The sequence below is a fragment of the Periplaneta americana genome, chromosome 6, assembly GCF_040183065.1.
Source record: "Periplaneta americana isolate PAMFEO1 chromosome 6, P.americana_PAMFEO1_priV1, whole genome shotgun sequence".
Classification (NCBI taxonomy): Eukaryota; Metazoa; Arthropoda; class Insecta; order Blattodea; family Blattidae; genus Periplaneta; species Periplaneta americana.
In genome coordinates, this window is record NC_091122.1 from 118,282,503 (window position 1) to 118,310,193 (window position 27,691).

The following is a 27,691-nucleotide window of genomic DNA, read 5'->3' on the forward strand; positions in this document are numbered from 1 at the left end:
ACTATTAGTCTGACAACAGATGCCACTGACTGGACAGTGTACTCAATGACACTGTGGGCCAACATGCAGGTGGCCACAGTGCAGTGGCGCGATCTAGGGTTTAGCTAGGAGACTCGTTCTCGTGGTTGCTTTCGAGCGTGGGTTCGAATCTTACTGTGCTGTTCCCTGATTGAGTTTTTTTCCAATCTGTAAGGTTAATGTGAAATAATGACAAACTGACTAATTCATCTTTCTGCCACTAATTCTATCGGCGCTTTTAAACCGCGCAATTGATATTAATATTTTTTTTTTCAATTATATATATATATAACATATTTATTATGAGGCTTATAAATTTATTGCGTCAATTTCTCGGGGAATTTTTGAGACAAACATAAATAACAAAAAGTATAAGGACTCACCTAGTTAATACTGCTTCATCCATGATTTTAAACATGTGAGTGCATTCACATGCTCCGAATTAAGTGCCGCTCTACGTTTAGTAACAATGTTTCCTGCATCACTAAACACGAAAAAAAACTTTTTTCTCTGTCAAGTACTTCTCCACGATCGATCAATTTAAATCCAAACGTTTCACCGAGTTTACCTCTCAAATTCTCATATGACATAATGGAGTTTACACTTCTTACAAACCATAGAAAACTGATTTTTTTTCTTTATCAAACTAAACACACAGCCTTCATATACAAACTCAGTACAGAAACTGCATCTGCAAAACTACAGCGGTCGAAACAGAAGACTGACCCCTAATCGAATTGCCAGATTTTAGAAAGAGAAGACGGTAGTTACACTCTTACTTGCATACAGTGTAGACATGGCTATTTTATAAGGGGTGAGGGGGACGAATCTCAGAAAAGTGTGTATTTCATATGCTAGGAAGATGAGCCGACAACAAGGTGGAAGTTTTCTTGGAAAACCATAAAACTTAATAAGGGTTTCGTATTGTGTTTCAACTTGCAATAGACGTAGACTAGGTCACTGTCCTCATATCTCCATCTCTTTCTGAAGTGTTTGTGCAAAGATTTTCCCTACGCTACCTGGTTTACAGTTCGAAAATAACAGTAGGCCTACTATTGTGCTTTTAAGTAAGCAATTTCCGACAGAGAAATATTGTCGGAAATTTTAGTATGAATTTGTATTAACAAAATAATAATACCAACTACAACCGATTAATTTTAATCGACTCGATTATTCGATTAAATATTTTTATCGATTAATCTTACAACAGAAATTGATAGATTAATCGATTAAATGCCACAACACTATAATGGAATCATGCAGGCTCATTAGAGAAATATTTCGTTTTTGCATTTCTAACGGATAAGGACGTGAATCAAATAGATGTCATTGAAGACTTATAAATTCAGAAAAATTGAAAGGATTGCCTAGTGTTTATCTTTTCCATTCACTTTCGATTTATACATACGACACCTATCACTGGGCATTTCAAAATTAGTGTGTAATTTCTTCAGAATGTGTTAATAATAATGACAACATTTCTGTCGAAGTTCGATCAGGGTAAGGATCATTTTGTTGTTGGAACCCGTAGTTAAGTACCAAAATTTGAAAGGTTCAGTGAAATGCTACACTCATGTTTCGGTTCCATGTACTTGTGTGACTTTGCATTTCCTTATTTAAAAGTGACAAAGAATAAAGCACGGTCCCTTCTCAACAGACTGTCATCTGGAAGACCCTCAGAGACTGGCTCTTGCCCAGTACTCGCCTGATTTCCAACATCTGATGATTGAAATGCGGACCCAGATGTCATACTAACGACCGTTGGTATGTTTGTGTATTCAGTATACTGTAGGTATGTATTTTGAAATACACTTTAGATTAAAATAATTCTGTAGCATTTTGATTCCACTAACCAGCCCTGTAACATTGCTTTGAAGTTTGAATATGTATTAACGCGGAAGGAAAGTGGTAGAGTGGTAGATTCAAGTGAAGAAAGTAGATTTTGAAGTACAGTAGATCGTACTGTACACTGACTGGTAGAAGTAATAGATCACTTTATAACAGCTGATGTACAGTAGTGGCAAAAAAAAAAACGGACCGACCCTTGTAGCTGATTTCAGAGCCTTGTTCACTCCAGAGCATGATAGACTGGTAACTAAGACTTTCGTGGTTCGAATCTTGCCTGGGAAGGAAACTTTTTTTGTTCCTTATTCGAATGCATTCCCTATACTTTTCGATTGCTGGTAGAATTCATGTTCTGGGAATAATAAGTTAATTAAGTAGTAAAATATCGGTGTAATCGAAAAGTATTGGGAATAAATTTGAATAAGGAACAAAAAAAAGTTGCGTTCCCAGGCAGGATTCGAACCACGATAGTCTTAGTTACCAGTCTATCGAGGTCTGGAGTGAACAAGGCTCTGAAATCAGCTACAATGGTCGGTCCGGTTTTTTTTGCCACTACTGTACATAGGATTTTATAACATTAATATAATTTTTCGATTGTATAAAGATGTATTAAACATTTTGGTGCATGCATATGATGTTCAAGAGATCATAAAATATCATCCTATGTATTACTTTCCACTCCAAGAACTAAACTGTGTGGTTATTTTATTGCTCCGATCTTATAATTATTCCAGCAGTGAGACTAAAGCTATTGATGGGCTATGAAGGTGTGGCACAATTTCTGTTATGAGTAAATATTTTTTGTAATTTCTCTTTCACATTAATTTGACAAGTTCATATGTCTCCTAGTCGAGAAGACGATACAACAGCTATTAATTTGGTTGAAGAAGGACAGATCATTCATTTTGCGGCTAATGCCATCTGTGCGTCTTTTTGAAGAGTCCAGTATGCCTACAACGATTTCTTGAACTCTCTATGTAGCCTACTGTAGATGAATATTGCTAACCACGAAAGAAAATGATCGTATTTAATCAAAGTTTTCGAATTTAGTCAAAATTATCTCATATTCGAGGTTATAATGATGTAATAAAAACTATAATAAACATTTCAACGACTTACTTTAGCAACCACAATCGTATTTAGTCAAATTTATTTAGTCAAAATTATCGCATATTCTGGGTTGTAATTATAGTATAAAGGTCATAATAATTAGAGCCCGAATGTTTGGCAAAATGCCTTTTTTTACTGGGTGGAAGTAAGTCATTATTTGCATAGATATAAATGTGATTTGGGGTAAATCAGAATGATAGGGTCAATTTTTATTTTGCCGTCTTCAGGTGTTTCTTATTAATAAATGCCTTTTTGTCATTTTAAAGCAACATTTCTTGTTTATTTGCAATTTTCTAATTAATTGCAGTGTAGTGTGTATTAAATTTAAATATTTGAAACAATGGCTAACTTTATTAACAATAGTAAATAAAAGTAATTTATTTCGATGCTTAATCTGCTAATAATCGTGCTTTAATACTATTGGTGAAATATGAATAAAGATCGACAAGCCACAGTTACAAATATAATATTGTCATGTCATCACGATACCAACAATCAGCTTAATTTTAAATAAATATTAAGCGCGTTCTCATAGAAGTTGTCACGTAGCATTTTCAATTGTTTGCTAGGATAGGTTAGCTAGAATGCCTAAATTCAGTAAACCATTGCAAAGTAAACTTCATGCTTACGTCAGTGAATTTGGTGCCCATGTGTTTTCAACCGATGGAACAGTTTTGTTATGTAAGGTTTGTGAAAAGGCAGTTAATCACGGAAAAAAAAAGTATTTTATAAATCAACATGTGTCACCTACGAAGTAAGTAGACCTATGTGAGTTATGTTCATATAATTTAAATTTATTGCTAAAATATATTATGCCTTTTTAAAATTAATAATGCTTTTTTCAAAGATTATTGTGCCGTTTTTACGTTTTTATTGCCTTTTTTTTTGCCTGCCTGTTTTAACTGTTACAAATTCCTAAGCGCTAAACATCCGGGCTCTAGTAATAATTTATAATAGACATTCAAAGGACTTAATCGATCAGCCATGATTATTTAGTCAAAATTATCGCATATTCGGTTTTATAATAAGAGCCCACTTTCCCGTCACGTGATCAACTTGACTCCATACTTTCCTCATATGAATGCTAACTTGTAACAACTTGCAAGCAGATATTGTGGATAGTGTGCGTGCAGGGCTATAGCCCTGGTCGCGTGTATGGTTTGTTTAAATTAATAGTTAATTAATTTAGGTATCGAATTTGAGATTAATTTAACTTTCACACCCCACATTTTAACAATTACTAATTCTGCTTACAAATCACTTAGATTTGTAATTCGAAATTATTCAAGCAACCACCTGTTTTTAAGTTAGGCCTACACCTGGTTAGAAGCAAGTGAAATATGCCACTAGTGTATAATTATTTGGAATTCTCGTGCAAAAACAACGTTCATTCTATCGAGTTGATACAGAATAAATTCCTTAGGTTCCTATATTATAAGATATTCAAAATATCTTGTCCATCCCATTTCCCAACTAGATTATTGAAATGAATTTTTAGTTTTCGTACGCTCAATGATACAAGAACGACTTACTCGATGATATTTCTCAGAAAAATATGAACAAAAATAATATTGATTCCGTTGAAATACTCAAACTAATTCCATTTTATATCCCTCCAAATATCCTATAGAAGAAATTTGGTATTTAATATCTCTATATCGAGACAAATATCAAAACTTTTCCCTTATTTTGGCCCTGCAATTTATTACTGGTATCGATTTATTAAATTTCTGATTTTTGAATCATAATAAGCAACATCTCTTTCATGTTTTCATTTCTTTTATTTCTATTGCTAATGAGTTGCATATATTAGTACCTATTTTATAACTGCTGTCCATGTGAATCATTATCAATAATTATAAATTAAATTAATGTGAAGAAGGTGCTTTGATGGACATCTAGCCCGTGTACCTACTTTCCTGTAAGTCATAATAAATACATAAAAATAGAGTGTTACTATAAATGATCTTTCCGATTACAAACTTGAATAACTATCGTTAGGAGACACTTAGAAACATATTGGTATTAATGGAAAGAGAAACTCAAATGTTTTTTGTTATCCATTCGGTTAAATCACATGTGCTACTCTTAAATCAGCAAACATTAGAAAACATTATAAAACATGAAATTGGTATCAACAGAAACAGAAACTCCAACAGTTTTTAATTTTTTTTTTTCACTGGAAAGCATGAAACAGAAAGAGAAACATTTGGTTCACAACCGTAAGTAAGTCGCATGTGCTCAATGTGAGCTCCTTGTGTCACACGACACACATCAAGTCTGTAGTCAATTTCCTGCCATACACGTTGTAGCATTGGACCATCCACCAGTGCAATGGCCTCTGTGATGCGGATACGAAGATCCTCAATGGTAGGTGGTAGTGGTGGCTGATACACTTGTTGTTTTATAAAACCCCACAGAAAAATATCACAAAGAGTGAGATCGGGGGAACGTGGAGGCCAATGCAAACATTCTAAATCTTCACGCCAGCACGTCCAAACCATTTCCTTGGATTTCTGTGGACTCTCTCTCACACGCTACACATTTGCCTCACTTACTGATGGACGACCGGTTGACTTCCGCTTACAGATGCATCCCCTCGTTTTGAAGTCAGTGTACCACTTACGGATACTGGGCCCACTGGGTGGATCAACACCAAATTTTCTTCTAAAATTGCGTTATACAGTGACAACAGACTGGGATATGTGAAAATCTAGCACACAAAATGCCCTCCTGTCTTCGTTTGCAGCCATTTTTCTGTTATATCGTCTCCTAGCAACGAAATTAATAAATATGCTACAGGTTCACCAACATAACAAAACATATTTGAGTTTCTCTTTCCATTGATACCAATATCATGTTTCTAAGTGTCTCATAACTATAATTATTCAAGTTTGTAATCGGAAAGATCATTTATAGTAACACTGTAAATATATAGATCTTATTTTTAGAAGTGCATGAGATGTACGAACTTCCGTGGAATATACGGCACGAGAAAACTTCAGTCATAATAAAAATTAAACAAGAGGCAATTATTTCAGAAACTTGATACGAAACTTAAGGAACAAGGTGTCTAAAACATTACTGTAGAAGTGGTTCACAAAAAAAGGTAAAAAAAAAACACACACTTAAAACAGTGTACCTCCAAGCATACAACATTCAGCGCGCGTTTTTTACGTGTGGAGCATGGTTTCAAGTTTAGTGTCTCCATGTGATCACAAATATGGCGTCAAGTTTAGAGGCTGAAAGCACTTGACTCCTGTAAACTATCCCCGTGTGAATCGGGTAATAGTGTTGAGAGCATGTAAGGAACGTCATTTGAGTGAGAGAATCGTACGAACACTTCGAGAAGCCAATTTGACTTCATGAAGACCTGCAATGCTTCATAGCACACTCCCCAGCACCGAGCAGAGCAATTACAGTTCGTGCGGCAATACCGGAACTGCACTGTGGACCAGTAGTCAGTGGTATTGTTTACAGATGAGTTGCAATTTTGTCTGCAGTCACCTGATGTCAGATTGAGTGTATGGAACGACATCCGTCTTGCAGTATCTCTTTGAGGACACTGTTTGGAAATGGCTCATATTTTGTGATGCTTTATCAGCTTCGAGACCCGGACGGAACTTGTTTTATTCGATAGAGGTGCTGTGAATGCACACAGATAGCTTACATAGTGAAGTTCGCAGAACGTGTAATTCTTTTTGCTCCTTTCGAAAATTTCACTTTTAACGTTTGACAGTGCCCACCTTTATGCCGCTAGCTGTGTGCCAATATATTCGTGACATCAGAATAAGAACCCCAAATCATAGACAAATAACTAGACCTCGGATTTTAGGTTAAATGCCTATTTTTTATGTAGAGATAAACTAAAACCAGTTAAATATCTTCACATTTTATATAAAATATGAACGTTTGAAAGCGATTTTATGGTGCCTGAAATGCCTATTTTTTTTTCAATTGAGATCTATTTTTAAATTTTCGCGTAGGAGTGAAAGAGAAAGTTTTGAATGTCATAGGATGGGTATGGTTCAAATAACCTGTTAGTTTGGTTGTAGGAATGAAGAAGTCGTACGAGTTATGTTTACGCAAGTTTCGGTAGCGTTTTTTCAGAGAATACACAATTACTATCGAAACGATGCATTGTTAGATTAAATTTTTAAAATTTTTATATTAAAATTATCGTTATATTTAAATTATTATAAATTATATTTAAATTGTTATAAATTACATGCAAATTATTCAATGAATCAATGTCGAGAAACAAGTTTCATTCTCGATAAGAAGAAATGTTGTTCGAACACTTCAAGATAAAATGCGTTTCATCTATATTCTATGTCTAGTAAGACATAAAACAAGGATATATCAACTGTAAACTCTCACGAAACGGACCAGAATTATATTTCTACAGATTCTATGAAATGTACCACGCTGGTTCCAGGTTTAATAATAATAATAATAATAATAATAATAATAATAATAATAATAATAATAATAATAATTTATTTTTATTTATTTATTTATTTATTTAGAATATTAACGTGCAAAACAATAGCGCAAGTCCAATTACAGTAATAATAATAATAATAATAATAATAATAATAATAATAATAATAATCATAATAATTCGTATTCCAGCTACCTCAAGACTGAAGTTAAAGACACTGGGTAGCCTATATACAGTAGGACGCCGAACACTGGTAATGCGACGGATAAGGATATAAACAAACAGGTCTTCGCTTCGTGTTTTTGGGGTACAGTTAACTCCCGTCATTCTGAAGCTATACTAGTAAACAGAGGCTTGAGCCGTGATGTTCATTTTCGTCGTGATCTTTGAAGTTAATAATAACGTGCATTCGTAAGTTACGGAACTTGAACATAAATATAACTTAAAATAATTTTATATTGCAAGAAATTCTTTCAATAGCACATGAAGTTATTGGTGCATTATGTAGTACAAGATATTCCTATTGTCTGATATTTTTTGTATTTCATTTGAATATTGCATATGTCGCTCATTACTGAAAACCCACTAATTTTCTATGTACTTTTCTAAATATTCCCTAAAATATAGACTACTGTATGTAATTTATTAATTGGGATGTTGGCACTGAACATTATGGTAGGCTACTACATGCTAAACGTGGAATTAATATCTTCATAATTTTCAGATTTTTATGGTACTGGTTCTTTTGGATTAAGTTCAACACACATTCTGTGCCTTTTGGTATTGTAATGTCCTTCAGTGCACTGTTTTTGTCACTTTTAAGTTTATTTTAAACAATGTATATGTAATGTTGCTTATATTTGAAGTGAAAATATTAGTTCAAATATCCTCAACTATGTCCTGCAATATTACACAATTGAGCGTCTTACCTGAGACATTTTACCTCTGCAATGAACCTTCAATCAGCCACAAAGATGTAGTTATTTAAATAATACGACTAGTAAGAGCAATGATTGATGAGACTACTCACTATGACTGCGTTCCGGCTTCGACTTATTATTAGAGCGAGAAGGTAGAGCTTGCAAAACTATTTTGTATACGAACGTACCTGTACCTGTACAGGTAGCTTATAGGTAGCTTAATTACGAAGCCTAATAATAATGATGATGATAATAATAATAATAATAATAATAATAATAATAATCTTTACAACCATGTGTACAACTTTGTCATTTTTTACTTTTTGAGGCATGATTACCATGATAAAGGGAAACGGGAGTACTCAGAGAAAAACTCCTCGTGCCCGCTTTGTCCACCATAAATTCCTTCGTGACAGACGGAGATCGAACCTGTGTCGTCACACAGAGGCTATCCCACTCGGCCACGAGCGAATGCTCTGTTATCGCCGTATTAGGTAGTCACGTCCCTGAATAGCTTCCGTAGTTGAGTAGGAGACTTTAAATTGCAAACCACAAAAGTTGAATAACGCCGAGCACGAGACACGTGACCATGGCAACTGCACGATTCTTTTCTTGATTCCTGTTGAGGTCACAGGCTGCACGCTTCGTGGTCATCTGCTGACCAAGGCCTTGACCTTCTCAACGTCACAGTACGACCCTTTGATAAAACTGCCGGGAAGAGGAGGATAGCGAGCCTTCCTCCCTTTGAAGCTCCCTTAATTTCAAGGAAGCCACAATTAAGATCGGAAGATTACGTAAACATATAGAGCTGTTTGAAGTTGCGCCTTATCTGGTTCAGTGGCATACCGACAGGAAGGGATTCAGTCTTCTTCATCGCAGGTAAACAATACTTAGAAAGAGATTTTAGTATGTGTAGGATCTGACGGTGTCAGTGTATTCTTTCAACATAATATTGTTATTTAAATAACTTATTTCAATTGTATAATATATACCAGATAAGTTGTGGAACACTGATAATAATTTTATACCCATCTTTGTTCCGATAAGTTGTATTGATTTATGAATGTTTTTTTCATAAAAGACCGTCATAAACGTATCTGATTTAAAAGTACTATGTTTTATTTTTATTTCATTTCTTGATTAACGTTTTCGGTTTTATAAAAACCATCTTCAGATCATTATTAGGCCTACCTCTTGAATTGAACAGTTACATTGAAAAGTTGCATTGTAATACAATGGGTTACATTAAACCGTGTTGTGTTAAAAGTATAAAATAAAATCATGCAAAGGATATCATAAAACATTAATGTATATACAGATTTGAAACTGTTAAAATATTAAGATTAGAAGTAGGTCTGATGTGAAAATTATTTTGCGGAATGTACAGCTGTCAAAAAAAAAAAAAAGTGGCTGCACTCGTGAACAGCGAATATTTCCGAAGTCCACTTCGGGTCGCGGCGATGTTACACGATGCATGTGCTTGTACAAGGAGTTCCGGAACTATGAAAGTGTTCCATATCTGCGCCTCGTAGACCAGCGGTAGAGTGCTTGTTTAATGATTCAAAGGTCGTGGGTTCGGGCCTTCTTCAAGTTTTCATTTTATTTTTTAATCGTTCTTTAGCGATGTAAATGATATTCAAATTATCATTTATATCCAGTTATCGTTCTTTATGGATATCACGTTATTTATATTTTGTTATCGTTCTTTAGAGATATGAATAAAATTCAGGTCATCATTTGTATTCTGTTATCGTATTATAACGATATGAATAATAATTATTATTGTATCTCCAATGGGGGTTAGCCCTATTTTACATATGTATGTTAGGGCTATAGTTTTATACACAAAAAAGATAAGCATAAAGAGAAATGGAAAAGAAAATTAAATTAGCTTACGCGATGTAAACAAAACATAAACAATCCGTAAATTAGGCATTGCGATTGCAAAACAAATATCAGGTATCAATTTGAAACATACAAAAACATTAACAACACACATACGTAACACTTCTATAACACAAATATGCAGCTTTCCGTACCATACATCATAAATTAATACACAATAGTCATACAAACACAATCAAACTATAATTACGACATTGCGACGACATCAAGCATCCCATAACTGACTCACATACATAACAAATCAAGCATCCGTTACAACACATACACTTCAACATAGTAACCACACTTTTAAAAGTTACAAATTTGGCTCCAAGAAGAATAAATAGGGCACTGTTACTAATTACTATTCTTCTACAATTTCTTAAATACATCTGTAATAAATCTGTGAAATTCCGATATGAATAATATTCACGTTTTTTATATTGTTATCGTTCTTTAGCGATTTAAATAGTATTCAAGTTATCATTTATATTCTGTTTTCCTTCATTAGCATTATAAAACAATATTCAAGTTATTTATATTGTTATTGTTCTTTCGCAATATATTAATTAAATAAACCGATATTTATCATTTATATTCTGTTATCGTTCTTTAGTGCTACTGTATAAATAATATTCAAGTTATTTACATTGTAATCGTTCTTTAGCGATATAAATAACATAAATTTAATATTAGGTTTGGAAAAATCCAGTTGCATAATACTAGTATTAGTTTTTCTTTTTGTATTATTACATTATACTATCTTGAACCACAATAAAATGAAAAGGAGTAACGAGGAATTGGACCTGAGACGTTGACATCTAAATTCCGACGTTCGTCCGCTGAGCTACGAGAGCAAAAGTGTGGAAACATTTTCGGAAAAATTGGCCCGATCACACTCTAAGATTTTCTGATGATTCGTAGAAGCTAGTCCAGGATGCGGGGGGCAAAGGCTAATTGAGATTTCCCGGTCTCTGACCGGGTCAAACATCCTGATAGAATTAATATTTAACCCTTGCCGTGACTTTCGGTGAAGTCCGGAGGGCCCAATTAGTCAAATCCACTCTCCTCATCTCCACGCTTGGGCCCCCTGGAATTTAATAAGATGCGAAAGAGATAGTGATGTGCGGAAAGCAACGGGATGTTACCGCATTTAGGCCTATCCTTCCCAAGAAAACTGCAAACATGAACAAAGGAAGCTTTTAATAGAAGAAGAAGGATCTTCTGCGGACCTCTGGAAAAAGAACTAAGGAAGAGACTAGTAAAGTGCTTTGTGTGGAGTGTGGCATTGTATGGGGAAAGAACATGGACATTACGACAAATGAAGAGAAACGAATTGAAGCATTTGAAATGTGGATGTGGAGAAGAACGGTGCGTGTGAAGTGGACAGACAGAATAAGAAATAAAATTCTGTTTGAAAAAGTGAGTGAAGAAAGAATGATGCTGAAACTGATTAGAAAGATAAAAAGTAACTGGTTGGGTCTCTGGTTGAAAAGAATAATAGACGACATTAGGATGTGTGGATCATATGCGGAGACTAAGAGGAAGGCAGAAAATAGGAAAGATTGGAGATTGCTGGGTTTGCAATGAAAGACCTGAGCATGGACAGAACATTTATGTATGTATGTTCAGAATGCCTGGAATATCGTGTCTAAGAACAGTTGCTATTTGCAAAGACTAGTCAATTCCATGCCCACTCGACTGCAAGATGATCGAGATAAGAGGAAGATAGACTAAATATTGAATTGTGGCTTTTTGTTTTGTTTTTTGAACGCTTAATTGTTTGAATGTTTTAAGGCCGACGCCAGTAAATTTGTTATGTTTATGCCACGAAAGATATTTTATTGAGAATAAAATCTTTTTTCTTTCCATTTGCAGCCACAATATCATAATGATAATGATAAAGTCATGGCATAATATATTAATGAACCTGAAGTTAATTACTAAAATAATCATAAAAGAGAAAGGAGCCATTATGTCTAGTTTGTCTCTCTCAAAAACAGAACAAAAAAGGACATAAAAAGCACGAGGTTGTAATCGAACGCAGGACCTTATGAATAAGAGGCCTGAACGATACCATTATGCTATCGAATAACACACAGAATACTTCAATTATAACTGTAGATATCAGGCAACGTGGTCCAACAACATGTAACATCGCCTGTCTCCGAATTGTAGCGAAGATACCCGAAGGGAACTTTGTTTCAGGAGAGCGGCCACTTTTTCTTTTGACAGCTGTACAGCCTTACGCTTCCTTTCAATTATGAAAATTATAGGATACTTTTTCATAATGTACAGCCTTACGTTTCCTTTCAATTATGAAAATTATAGGATACCTTTTCATAATTGAAAGGAAGCGTAAGGCTGTGCATTCCGTAAAATAATTTTCACATCAAACCTACTTCTAATCTTAACATTTTAACAGTTTTAAATCTGTATATATATTAATGATTTACGATATCCTTTGCATGATTTTATTGTATACTTTTAACACAACATGGTTTAATGTAACTCATTGTATTTTAATGTAACTTTTCAATGTAACTGTTCAATTAAAGAGGTAATAATGATCTGAAGATGGTTTTTATAAAACCGAAAACGTTAATCAAGAAATGAAATAAAAATAAAACATTGTATTTTTAAATCAGGTAAGTTTATGACTGTCTTTTATGAAAAAACATTGATAAAACACTGATAATAGTTTTTCTATTTTTAATTTTTATGAAGAAACTCTATTATAAAAAAAGTTACACCAGGAATGTTTTGAATATGTTAAATTTTTTTTTTTATTTATGAAGTGTGCTAAGGAGTCTGTTTTTTTCTACGTCACACGCGCGGTGTGTTCTGAGTCAATCTTGAGTCATTCAACTGTTGTGATAAGGCATGTTTGTGTTCATTGTGAATTATTTCTTTAAAAAGCATGTAGTATGGTTGCCGAGTTTAGGTTTTCTTTAAATCATCGTATATTCATATTTACGTACAGAGCCCTCTCATCAAGCTTGAAGGCTATTTGTAGAAAGATTTCATAGTGTGAAAGTTCCAGCTCGTGAAACAATATTAATAAATTAGCAGGCTAATTTGGAGATATTGGAAGTATTAGTGAAAAGAAGAGCAGGAAGTAAAGGTATAGTGAGGGTCTTATAAAAACAGTTCCTGTGTTGCCAACTGTTACCAGATATCACCATATGAAGTAAAATCACGATCCTACATACTGAATGACTTATTTACTTGCTGTACTTTACCTTTATGTTGGAAGGTATTCTAAATAATTCAATAATTTGTAACATATTTTCGTAAGCAAACTATACGACAAAGAGATCAACATTTTAGGTATTTTGTCTGGCAATATGAAATTCATTGGTTTGACTAAACAATTGATTCACGAGACCTAACCTAAAATTGTGTTTTGACTACATGAAATTATTAGTACTAACTCCGAAAACCGAATATAACCATGAAATGTATGCTTATGAATACTTACTCCTAATAATTTTGCTAATCTAGTTATAATTGCTGTCTCTGTGAGCATAATTTTATTCCTTCTTCATTATCTTCTTTCGGTTAAATCTGAAAAAACAGAAGTCCACACCTGTGGAGTAGCGCTTAGCGCGTCTGGCCGCAAAACCAGGTGGCCCGGGTTCGATTCCCGGTTGGGGCAAGTTACCTGGTTGAGATTTTTTCCGGGATTTTCCCTCAACCCAATATGAGCAAATACTGGGTAACTTTCAGTGTTGGACCCCGGACTCATTTCACTGGCATTATCACTTTCATCTCATTCAGACGCTAAATAACTTAAGATGTTGATAAAGCGTCGCAAAAAACCTACTAAATAAATAAAAAGAAAGAACAGAACGCCGGTAGGGAAAGTTATCCCCACTTTCGCAGCACGCTTTACGCTTTTTGGTGGAGTCGCTGCCATCTTTTTGACATTATTGTAATAAAAATCTAAACACGAAAGAAATTCATTAAAATGTGAAATGGTATTTCTATCGGTTACCCACCTGCATTATCACACCCAAGTATGTTATATTTATTTACACTTACCTGCCTACAGTCTTGAATTGTAACCACAACGCAACACACAAAATAACCATTATGTATTAATATTATTACTGATATTAATTAATTATTAGTATGTTCAAATTCCACTAGCTTCCAGTAACCGGCTCAGAAATCTAGTACAATTTTAATTTCATGGAACTTCAGTCTGTCTCACCTGCCAATATTAACAGTTACAAAATCACTACCATTTGTTGTCAGTATCAAAATTCGAAACGAAGTTGGCAAAAGAAAATTTAACCTGCAAACTAGAAAATCACCACAATCCACTAGCATATATAGTAATGGGGGGGGGGGGGGAATTGTTAGGTTTCACCCTTGGGGTATGAAGTAAGCTGACCCGGACTATAAGTTTAGACAAAAGAAAGTTGGATGACTTTGGCTACTGCTTGGAAAATTCTCCTAAAAATCCATTAGGCAGCTTGCGTAATAAACGGAAATTTCTCGTTCATCCGCGTATGGAGCTACAAAGTTGTTGAAAATCAAACCGTACGAAATTAATGTGCGTCATGAGCTACAATGGACGATTATGAAAAAGAAGGCATACATAAATGCGGATGAAATATTGTATGCAACTAGTGGAATGAGCATAATTATTACTGCTCTCATGTAATTACAGAACTCGGCTTACGCCTCGTTCTTACAAAACACATTCGAGCGGTAATGATGCTCATATCCCACTAGCTGCCGACATTCGGTTTCTTAAATAAAAAAACGACAAACTTTCATTCCATGCGTTTCTATGGAAGCCATATTCCGCTGTCATGGTTAATTTCTTGACTTTCCTACGTTTTTACATACTTTTTGCTTCTCTGCCTTCAGTGCGTTATTGTTCCTTGGAAAAGTGTTGTCAAATGAATTGCCTTTACTATAATAAAAGTTATTATTTATGTATCTTTTGCTGTAAATTACTTTCGTTGTGTCTGTTCATAATTTTATTTATACCTAATTTAGTGCTAAATGCAGTTGAGTCATATTTAAGTATGAAACACATTAAAAATGATTTGTTAACGCGGTGCTGTATTTTAAGTGATTTTGTATTATCTATTTTTTTATTTTTAATTGGTTATTTTACGACGTTTTATCAACTGCTATGGTGTGTCTGTGGGATAAAGGTGATAATGCCAGCAAAATAAGTCCAGGGTCCAACGTGGAAAATTACCCATCATTTGCCGTTCGTTTCACGGTCAGACATGCTAACCGTTACTCCACAGCGGTGGGCTGTGTTATATTAAATAATGTGAATTTGTAGTATAAGTAATGTTTAATGTAAATGCTATTGTAATTGATCTTCAAGCAAGATGCGTGTGTGTCTAATGCCTACCCACTTCACTTTGCGTGATTCGGATTCCGCATACTGCGGATAGATGACAGGACTGCGACCCATTTTCAAATTGCACACCACTTCGGCGGGCCACGTTATACATGATGCGTATCTGTGAAGAGTTATGTCGTGTACTAGGGTGAATGTATGTTAAGTGTTCGTGTAAGCGTAGTGTAGAGAATAGGTGAGGATGATGATGGGAGAAGGGGAAACCAGGTGCCGGCACGTAGCCTACTCCTGTCGAATAGCACCAAGGGGGCCGCCAGGCTTAACGTCCCCATCCGACGGACGAATCACTATCAACAGTGACATATGTCTTCCCTTCATATGCACTGTGGAGAGATTTGGTGCACAATTTAATGATTAGAAGTTGTACATCGCCATCACTCTTAGTCCCCCAAGAAAATCTCTGACCCTACCGGGAATCGAACCCGGGCCGGCTAGTCTAGAGGCAGACACACTACCACAGAGCTAACTTGACGGGCTTCTTAAGCAAGGTTATAGTAGAAAAACGCACACAAGCCGAAAATTGCAGGCAGTCTCACTTTATTTTTTTAATACCAAATTTTATACGTCGTCCATTTGGTATGGATGTTAATATGAAGTTCAATTATTATCATTATTATTATTATTATCATTATCATTATCATTATCATTATCATTATCATCATCATCATATTCTGAGGCCACCAATATTCTGTATGGGAAGCGAGTGGGACTCATGCTCCGAGGCTGCGCTTATGCGTGGGTTCGAATCCAGGTAGATTTATTTTCGAAGTTTTCTGTAACTGTAAGACTCTCGACATCACCAATGGAATCTACACAAGATAATCGCTTAGGCCGTCCTTGATAATGTGTCGTTAAATACCCAATAAAAACATGACTGTTTTTATTCCACTTACAGATATATTATTTACACAGAGTTGCGTGTAATAGCCAATAAACATTTCAAATAGCTGTTACTGAACAAGGAATTTAAACTACAAGAAATGTACGCGCAAAACTTCTGTTATGGATGATCACCTGTGGCTGATCTCGCTGCAGTACCAAGTTCTTAAATGAGGACTTTGGTCGTAGAAGAAAATACATTAGACTTATGTATGCGTTCTCCGCATACGAAGAAGCCGCCAATGTGCGATATCTCCTCGTCGCTCCCACACATCTTGACGTCGAAGATTAAATGTCAGCTGTTCATCAGTACGACCAAGAAAACCCGTTCGTTCTGAAGGGATGGAAAGTAGATGCTCATCCACTGCTGATTGACGAACAGGAACGTGGTGTAGTCGTCAATTGTTTGAAATAATGCAGCACTTTTGAAACAATTCTTAAAGCAATAAAACGAACTAGTGCCGAGATGTGTTGTCCTGAACATCGTTATTCCGCATGGTGATACCGGCCCCAACACATCGCATCTGTTTAGTTACAGGTTCTTACCCATCTGACGCACAGTCCAGATTTGTAGCGATTTTCACGTCATGATGATGCCGGCCCCAACACACCGCATCTGTTTAGTTACAGGTTCTTACCCATCTGACACACAGTCCAGATTTGTAGCGATTTTCACGTCGAAAAGAGCATTGGAGGATCGTTTTTTCATTTCCGGAATTAAGAAATGTAATAATAATAATAATAATAATAATAATAATAATAATAATAATTTATTTATTTATTTTTACTGGCAGAGTTAAGGCCATAGGGCCTTCTCTTACACTCTACCAGGTCACAAAGTTTACAAGCAGTGAAAATGTAACAAAAAGTTAAAGAACAGAATACTATCATATTACAAAAAATAATAGCATAATAAAATCAACACTAAACAACATGAAAATAATACCGTAATAGAAAAAAGAAAGTAAAATACAATCTAAAAATTGGAATATAATAAAAGCAACTCAGTTAGTACAAATAGTTAATAGTTAATAGGGAAAATGTAAAGTTGCTGTTGAATGGTTTCGGCGCTCGTAACCTGATTTATGCGAAGCGGGTGTATAAATTTGACCTGCCTAAACGTCTTGAGTTGTCTATATCGCATAGTATGAATTTATAACGATTTTCACAGTTTTAGGTCACCGAAAAAGAGCACTGAAGGGTCATCTTTTCATTTCCGATATTGAGGTATGTAAATTCTTTGAATGGTTTCGCTCGTAACCGGTTTCTCTTCTTTTCTTTTTATGAAAGTCGTGCATGAACTTGACTTGCCTAGATATCTTGAGTTGTTTATTGATTCACAGCTTTAGGCCACCGAAAAGGACACTAAAGGACCGTTTTTCATTGAGGTGAATGGTTTCGCTCGTACCCTGTTTTTATATGAAGGGCATAAATAAACTTGACCTGTCCAAACGTCTTGAGTTGTCCACCATATTTACTCGCGTAATTTCCCCTCTTTTTCTAAAAATTAGGAGGCGAGAAATCGAAGAGGGGAAAAATTACGCGAGAGGGGGGGAATGTCGAAAATTATTTGGTAATAAATAACATCTGGAGTTTGATTAGTGTAATATATAACTAGTCAGCGATGTATGCAATGGAGGGGGAAAGGAACTGGCACCCTATCCCGTTATCTTCTGGCTTAGCTTGCATCATGAGTAGTGCCTTATTGGTGTACGAGTTTCAAACCTGTCTTCGGTCATTTGACTAAACAACAAACAATTCATGTACTAATCAATTCAGTGTTTAATAATAAATATCTACAAATATAATATGTGCGTATCTAATGCTTACGCACTTCATTTGCGTGATTCGGGTTCCGCATATTACGAATAGATGCCAGCACTGTGACTCATTTTCAATTTGTACACCACTTCAGCGGGCAATGCTGTACATGATGTGTATCTGTGGAGATTTATGTCGTGTACTACGGTGAGTGCATGACAAATGTAATACTGGGTGATCAGTATAGAGTAGAACAGGTTTCACGGCTCGCGCGGCCTTGAGTCCATATTCGCGCGCATAGCCGCCCGGCCGTGAAACCTGTTCCGCTCTATATTGATCACTCAGTATTACACATACAATTTGAGTACCGTAATTATGAACAATTTTGTGGCACTTCTTTGTACCGCTGTATGTCAGTACTAATGCGGGTAGCCTGACCTTAACTAATCTCAGATCATGGTGTTAAATTTCGCGCATAAAATATTCGTATCAAAATTAATTTGTTAATTACGTAAAGACAATGAACGTGCATGCATTTTACACTCCATTGCTTTCAACAGACAACAAATCCAGATCATCTTTCGTGTCGTTAGAGGAATCATAAACTTTTTTCATTATATGAAGAAGGGATGAACAATGACCTGGGTTTCCGATTCTTATTTTTTCGATATTTGGAATCTTCTCGAAAGACGCCTTTGAAGGAAAAAGGATTGTCTCATTTTGTTTAATGTAAAAGGGAAAATTACGCGAGGAAAATACAAATTTGGAAAACATTTCGTGGGGTGCCTGCGAAAACCCTGTAACCCCAATTTTTCTGAAAATGGAGTTATTGTTATCTGAATATGTAAAATGTTATGCTCCATCGTCTGGGAAAACCCACTTACTCCTGTGAGGTATAGTTTTTCTCAGGTATATTCCCGGTGTCATTTTGAACTTCAGTCAATAACTACAACTCCAGAACTTCAACTCCGTTTTTCTCAAAACTTAGAAAAATGGAGTTACAGGGTTTCCGAAAAATATTATGGGGAGGGGGGAGGAGAATTACGCGAGTAAATAAGGTGTGTGTAGGCCGAACATGCACATTATGTTCAGCCATGCAGATGACATAGTTTAAAACATTTCTAAAGAGTTCTCATATGCGTTTTATGTGGACAACCCTTCTACTTATCAAAATGATTTGTAACTGTGGGAAAGATTTTCGTTCCTTGCCTGTCCACAGTGCAGGGTCGGTCTTTTCTTGGTCGCATGTCATTTCGTAAGTTTCGACGGTTGTCCTTATGGACCTAACTGGCTGTAGTTCCCTTGAATACAATTGTGATTGTCAGCTTGTTAGCTAGAATGGGCTCTCGTCTTGTTCTGAATAGCTCCAATTCACCGTTGGGCCTTTGTGTTATATAATGTTTTACGCCATACTTTCAGTTAGTATGTGAATCTGCAATTCTTGTGTCTGCAAATCTTCCTCTCAAATTGGTAACACTGTTTATCCTCTAAAATAAGAGGCCTCTGACAAGAACTGAATTTTGAGGCTGTGGATTTCGATATCAATAGTTCGATGTTGACGTTATATATACCTATCTTCGCTGCCAACATCAGTTATCACCAGTAACACGATAATCACCACCACCACCATTCCGTTATACTACCACTAGCGTCATTAAACTCATCACCACTACTACCAACAGTACTACAATCAAACGTTGTTACCACCACCATTATTATCACGATACCATTTCTATCCCTATCCTCAATCCTGTAACAACCAACTCCAGTATCACTATCGCCATTATTGTCACCACTGCCTCTCTGTGATTACTATTACAGCCACCGGTAGAGCTCAGGCGGCAACGCATTTGCCTGGTGATCCGGAATTGCACTTGGACGTAGGATCGATTTCCGCTTGAGCTAATCACCTGGATGTTTTTTTTTTCGAACCTTTCCCTAACTGTAAGACAAATGTCTGGTAACTCCAAGGCAAATCCCCGATATCATCAGGCCAAATATCATCTCGCTATTACCAATTCTATCGACGCTAAATAACATAGTAGTTGATACAGCCTCATTAAATAACCGACTAAAAATCACTAATATCTTCATTATAACCACCATTACCATCGCCTCCGATAGCTCCTTCTCCACCGTCACCACTTCCACTTTCGTCACCATCGCCGCCGTCCTTACAATGACAAGTTTCTAAAGCTTCGATTGGGCAGAATATACTGATTGTCACAATTGTTACCTATCTGTTATTTCCCCTTTAGGGAAGGGCACGGACTGGGACCCTGCTCTCTCTTGCATGCCGTTCGGTTGGGCCCATTGTACTATCTGGGATGCAATGGTGTGCATGCCCTAAGGTCCCCCGCGCTACTGATCACCCGGCGCTCCGCATCCGAACTTCCCTATAGCCTACATGTTCCCTTTATCTTTCCATGTAGACCTCACCTCGGTCCCTCAGTCCCGATCCCACGAGTTATCATGAGCCAGTGACGAGTCCACGGTGCGTAGCGCTACCACCAACAACGAATGACCACATCCACGAGGTTCAAGTTCGGCGGCGGCCCGCAGCTGACTCTACATCGGAACAAGCCCGAAATCTGGGAAAGAAACGGAGATGATGATGAAAAAGGGAAGTGTAATTCTGATAGCGAAATGAAAACGAGATATAACGCCAAAAGTTACCCAGCAAGTCTCCTTCAATTGACTGAGGGAAAACCTCGGAAAGAAACTTAACCAGGAAAGTTTCCCAAATCAGAATTTAAACTCGGGCTCGCTCTTTTCACGGTCAGACGTGCTAACCGTCACTTCACAGCGGGGGACCACAAATTTTATGATTATATCTGTAAATTTAACTTGCCAGAGATGCTTTTCTGATAACCGAGTAGTAGGGTCTAGTGGTATGGTATAGGAAATAGACGTTCTTTAAGAAAACTACCTTACAGTTCATTAGACCACCATAAAATTGTGCAGTAGCTGACCTTTGATCAACAAAGGGACTGTGGCAGGTCTTGGAGTTAAACTACTGTGACAATTTTGCATAAGTCCGAAGTATTTTACGTAACGTACTTTGTTCGACAATGGTTTCATTTTCGCTGTATAATCTCTTAATTAGAAATGTTCTATGTAATGGCCTATAAGTAGCTTCTTTACTATGCATTCCTTAAGTAGTTTTGAAAGTAAGAACTAAATGCTTTACAATTTTTAGGAGAATTATACTTCCCTGAAGAGTCTTTGTAAACCGTTACATAAGTATTTGTTGTTAATGGAGAAAAATTCGTTCCGACACCGAGGATCGAACCCGGAACGCCCCAGTTCTACGCACTGGGCGCTCTAATCACTAAGCTACACCGAGACTCAATCTATAGCGCCGGATCGAATCTTTCTCCTTTTAGTACTTTTCCCTTAGTGGCCTTACTCCCTGTTCAACATATAAGTAGGGTAAAGTTGCCTATTTCCGTGATACCCCTAATACCATGATATTTTAAAAAATTGAATGTCAGTCAAAGCTTTGCCGTTCGATCATAGCGCCAGACATCTTTCTCGAAAGAATACATCTTTCACCTACTTTTGAGACATCGATGAACTTCATAGCAAGATATCCAACCCCGTGACATCCAGTGAAAAAACGTATCACGGAATTAGGAGTATCACGAAATTAGGCAACTTTACCCTATATATTAAATTGTATAAACCTGTTGTGTGATGAGTGGTGATGACTTAATATATACATATATGTTGAACATGGAGTAAGACCACTAAGGGGAAAGTACTAAAAGGAGAAAGATTCGATCTGGCGCTATGGATTGAGCCTCGGCGTAGCCCAGTGGTTAGAGCGCCCAGTGGGTAGAACTGAGGGTTCCGGGTTCGATTCCTGGTGCCGGAGCGAATTTTTCTCCATTAACAACAAATAGTAACCATAACAGGTAATTCTGTAAGACCTAAAAATTAATCTTTATATAGTTACACGAGTAGTTTTAGTTATTTATATTATTATTTACAATATTAAGTAATTAAAACATGGATCTTGTGTCTTTGAGATATAAAATTGTTAGATCGTCAGAGAAGACAAATGGAACAATTTCATAACAAGATACAGAAAGCGATTTTTACTATTTAAATATGTGTATAAAATGTTGAATTTATTTTCAATTATGGCTGTTCTTGTAAGAACGATTTAACTTACAACTTTTCCTCATGGATCTGGCTTGTTTGATTCGTCTTTGGATACCCTTTTTTTTTGTTGTGCTCGTCTCCACTTCTGAATTCTCTCAACGTTTGAATTTTGAGACGTTTTGAAAGTTCACAAGAAGAACGAAAGGAAGACAGAAAATAGGAAAGACTGGAGAAAGCTGGGTTTGCAGTGAAAGATCAGCCCTTAGGCAGAACACTGAATGATGATGATCTTATCCCGGAGCATTTTTTTTTTTTTTGCGTTTATTTAATCTAGCTCGTTGCTCTCGATCGATCGAGATCAGTTGAGATTGCACGGAGTTATACGATTAAAATTGTCGCCGGATCGAAGTTTTCGAGGCATGTTTTGCCCCACTAGCATAGGGGGAGATAGAACGATTTCCCTGGAGGAGCACAATAGGACCATAAAATAAGCTAATTCATAAATAGGCTACATATTCTTATCATCAGCATACGAATGCGTCCACACTCATAAAGAAAACTACTTTTTTTTTCATGGAGTAGGTGCCCGAAGGTTTGTACCGTAGCCTTAAGGCTCATTGTGCTTACCACTTCTGTTCTGTGAATGATATTTGTTGTCGAAGGTCGCGCTCTGTACGAATACAGCACGCTGCACCGTGAACTTAACCCGGACTATGGTAATGATGACAATTGCATTTGAATAAATGTGGGCGAAATGAGTCCGGAGTCCAACGCCGAAAGTTACCTAGCAATTCTGCTTCAATTAGTTCAGGGAAAACTTCAGCAAAAACCCAATTAAGTAACTTGCCCCAACCGAGATTTGAACCCGGACACGATCGTTTCACATACACCAAACCGTTACTCCACAATGGTGGACAATACATCAGTAGCCTACCTATACATAGAGTCATAGACAATGAAAAAATGAACATACATTATGGCTTCTGGAACCTGTAAGTTGCTTAGCTAAGTTCAGCAAAATGTCATAGATCGAATAAATTAATGTTGTCGATTTTTGTTGATTAGATCCTATGATCCTTGTGTGAACTAGAGAGGATGATTTGTATTTGATCACTTCACCATTTGTGATCACTTTTATGACTACTAACTGAAGGTTGAATAATAATAGCAGATGCACCAAACACATTATCATCCATAGTTCGTTATTACTAATACGTTTACTTTCAGTTTGTTCTATGCTTTTAAAAAAAGGAACGGGTATCTCGTTAACTCATTGTCACATGAAGTGAACTGAATGAACTCTTTCTAGAAATTGTTCGAGGCTTGTCGTAACTCTTTTTTACAAATACTATAAAAAGATAAATCGCATAATGAATGCCTATATTTAGAAACATAACGTTTACGTAAACGTTATGCTTTCTTCTTACCTAATGCCAGAGGGAGACAGTGGGCTATATCACTCTCACCTGGGGGGGGGGGGTGGCCCCCGTATATCCACGTATGCCCACCAGCCTCGTCAGTCTTGAGGATCCGACCGGTTTCGTGCTGATGTTTACGGTAACGAGACTCCTTTGTCTGTACGGTGGTATACTATGTTTAATTGTTAAAACGTTATAAGTAAAGACCGTTATCTTAGTCCAACAGCTTTGGAATTAGTATAAGTGTGCACGGGATATACATTACGTCACGTGTCTTTCAGTATACATCCTGCTCACAAACACAAGTAAGGCGCATTACAGAGTCATTCTAAAACAGGTGCCTTACTCCTAAACAAGTACAGTATACTTCAGTTTAGCAATGTTTGTGATATTATGCACTACTATTTGAAATAAAGGTCCTAAAACAAGTACGAAAATACAGAAGTGGGTAGAGAAATTCGTAAGACAGCATATCTGTTTTAAGTGGCGACATAATTGTGTGTAATTTATGTAAGGCTGACATAATCTGTTCTAAAAGACTATACTGACAGCAGCACTGTAATTAAAAGAACATATAAACCCTTTGAAATTTGTAGAAAGAAGTGAGTCTATCTATCTTCAACTAGTAATCCAATGCCAGCGGACGGATTTAGCAGAGATCTCTATGAAATGATGGTGCATACCAACATTCCTTTCAACAGAGTTGAGGACAACCACTTTAAAACATTTGTTCGAAAGTATATTTGTACATAAGAGCAGTAGCTGTGTTGTAGTAGTATCAGTATTTTAATTTTTCAGCAAAGACTATAGTAATATAGGCTTAATTATTTCATTCAGGGAAGTAGGCCTATACTTGTATTACAGTTTTACCGGTGTTTTAAGTTAAAATTTTACAACAAAGATTATCTTAATATGGGCTTAAACATTGCACTGAGAGCGGTACCTAAAACAGTAACAGTAACAGTTTAAGTTAGAATTTTACATCAAAGATTATTGTAATATAGGCTTAAACATGCTAAGAGTAGTGCCTCTGATACAGTAACATTTTAAGTTAAAATTTTACATCTAGGATTATTATAATATAGGTTTAAACATGTAATTAAGAGTAGTGACTCTGAAATAGCAACATTTTAAATTAAAAGTTTACAGCAAAGACTATGTTTATTATTTTCTAATACACAACACAACCTTACTCTTGAAATCATTTTGTGTGTATACTGTGATTGTTGACCTTGATGCAGGAGTAGTCTCTTTTGAATCGTACATCACCACGCGCCACTACTCTTCGTAAAGTCATTTCGCTCATTGCACAAACTCCGTACTCATTTAACTTCAAAGAATAGTGGCTAAGATACCGGTCTTTAGTAATAAACGATTTATTTACAACTTTTTTTGATATCGTTACTGAGCAGTTGGCGACTTACCGTGCCGAATACAAAGACGTAGGCCTACTTCTGCGTCAAAACTCTAAACATTGACATTGTCCACCACAAATACAGCTTCGCCTTTGCTGAGATGTAAACTGGGGTCCTACGCCTTCGAAGTCAACACTCTGCTACCAAGGCGGTTTGAAGTAAGGTATAGTCAAGACCGTCTCCAAAACTCAAACCTTAATACAGAAGCAAAGATGGCCGCCGCTGGGGTACACACACACACACACACACACACACACACACACACACACACACACACACACACACACACGCACACGCACACGCACGCACACACACACGCGCACGCGCACGCGCACGCACGCACGCACGCACGCACACACACACACACACACACCCCCCTTGTGTCAAAATAGTTACATTTTTTTATATTTATTAAGTTGAATTACTAAATTTTGCCTTAAATAAACGTCCAGTGTTAATTTATGAGCAATGTTATGTAGGTTCAATTTCAAAGGCGAGACAACAAGATAAGTACTGTACACGTAGAAACACTTTGCTATGAAGTTATGAACTTGACAGTGCAAACGTAGCCTGAAAATAGTTTTCAATAAGTTGAAAATCAGACCCTGAACTCCGTATAAGTTACTGCAGTAAATGCAAATGTTCGCTAATAGTTGTTGGGAATACAAAAGGATAACACATACTCAAAATCAATAACACAAACAAGGTCAGCCAATATTAGGCCTACTGAATCTACTAATACAACTACTGCTGCTGCTATTCCTGTTATTACTTCCATTACTATTACTACGGTACTACTGCTGCTGCTGCTGCTGCTGCTGCTGCTGCTGCTACTGCTGCTGCTACTGCTACTGCTACTACTACTACTACTACTACTACTACTGCTACTGCTACTACTATTGCTTATAGTTTATATTTTTAATAGATGGATGTTGACAACCTAGGGTCCTTAGCCTAATTCGTCTTGAATTTCAATTCTTTATGTTTTATCACTTTTAGACTTAGGCCTAACTCTTCATGACTTCTTTTCACTTTTCTCGATAATTGGTTTGAAATGTTTTCCCCCCGTTCAACACCTTTGTATAGTTATTAATTATGGAATTTTTTCTACACTGTCATATTTCATATTCAAGAAAATAACATAGTCGTCTTAAACAACAGTCATAAATGAAACCACACTTCTTTCCTGAACACCACTTTGAAACTGATCAAAAGTGCTAATAATGTCCCTTTTACACCATTCCCTGAAAAATTCTTCTTCTCTCTCCATCTGTTCCCCTTTTCTTTCTGGCACTAGAATGACTGACAGTACGGTATGAAGGTCGGTTAGGAAATATGGCTGTTTAAGCGTCATTAGCAGGGAACGGATTTATATGGACTAAAAATATATGAAATATGTAAATATATATGTAGTTATTTTTACCAAAATATGGAATTAAATATGGATTTTTACCAAAATATGGAATTAAATATGGACTTAAAATTATAAAAAAATGACTATGTACGTTAAATATTGGTACATTTTAATCAAACTAAACAAAAAATATAATGGACGTACCTTATCTTCCAATGTAGTTTCAACAAAACACAATTTTTATTGTCTGTTACCATAACAATAGGTTACAAACATTTCTTTCAAGTGCTGAAAAGTGAATCTTCTTCTATTGTCTCTGAGGATAGATTTATACTGACTAAAAGAGCGTTCGACGTCACAAGAAGTAACTGGTACATAATTCAATTTCACAATGTCTGCTGGGGATAAGTCCAAGTTAATCTTCACTGTTGATTCACCACTCATCACAGCAACAACCTTTTGTAGTTCTTCATATCCAGGGTTTTTTGAAAGTACAGTGTCCACCTTAGCTCTTACTGCATCTGCAACTTTACCTCTACCACGATTCAGTTGTTCCACAGTACTATTTATAATTTCAAAACTTTCAGATAGTGAAAGGTGCCTATTTTGGAGACTTTTGAGCGTTTTTATGATGCATGAAAATGTATGCTGAATGTGAGCTAAGTCATTCTTCACACTTATGTCACAGGTAACTGTTTTCGCAGTATCAATTGAGACTGCATCTTCAGAGTCCAATGCAAGGAGAACATTGTTAATAGAGTCTATATGTTCGGCATAATATTCAACTGCTTCTAGCCATGTACCCCATCTAGTTAAAATTGGCTTTGGTGGCAATGGAATTTCAGGGTACATTTCTTTCAACACGTTAACTCTACTGGGAGCTTTGAGAAATACTTTTTTCACTGATGAAATCAACAAATCTACTTTAGGGAAATTGTCTCTGACCACTTCTGCCACACGATGAAATGCATGCGCCACACAAGTAAAATGAGTCAATTTAGGATATACAACAGATAATGCTTGTCCAGCTTTGACCATATAAGGGGCAGCATCGCTAATAAAGAATAACACATTATCGTACATAATACCCTTTGGCCACAGGATACCCATAGCTTCGTTGAACAGTTTAACTATAGTTTTGTTA

At 36.3% G+C, this 27,691-nt stretch overlaps 1 protein-coding gene across 2 annotated transcripts in view; it reads left to right on the plus strand.

Moving 5' to 3' along the window:
• Positions 1-27,691, plus strand: part of ACC (acetyl-CoA carboxylase) — a 230,243-nt gene that overhangs the window by 24,031 nt on the left and 178,521 nt on the right. The window contains exon 2 of one of the 2 annotated variants that reach the window (XM_069828828.1): positions 1,676-1,810. The exons of the other annotated variant lie outside the window; for it this stretch is intronic. The gene's annotated coding sequence lies outside the window, so the exon portion shown is untranslated. The remainder of the gene's footprint in view (positions 1-1,675; positions 1,811-27,691) is intronic. 2 annotated transcript variants of the gene reach the window in all.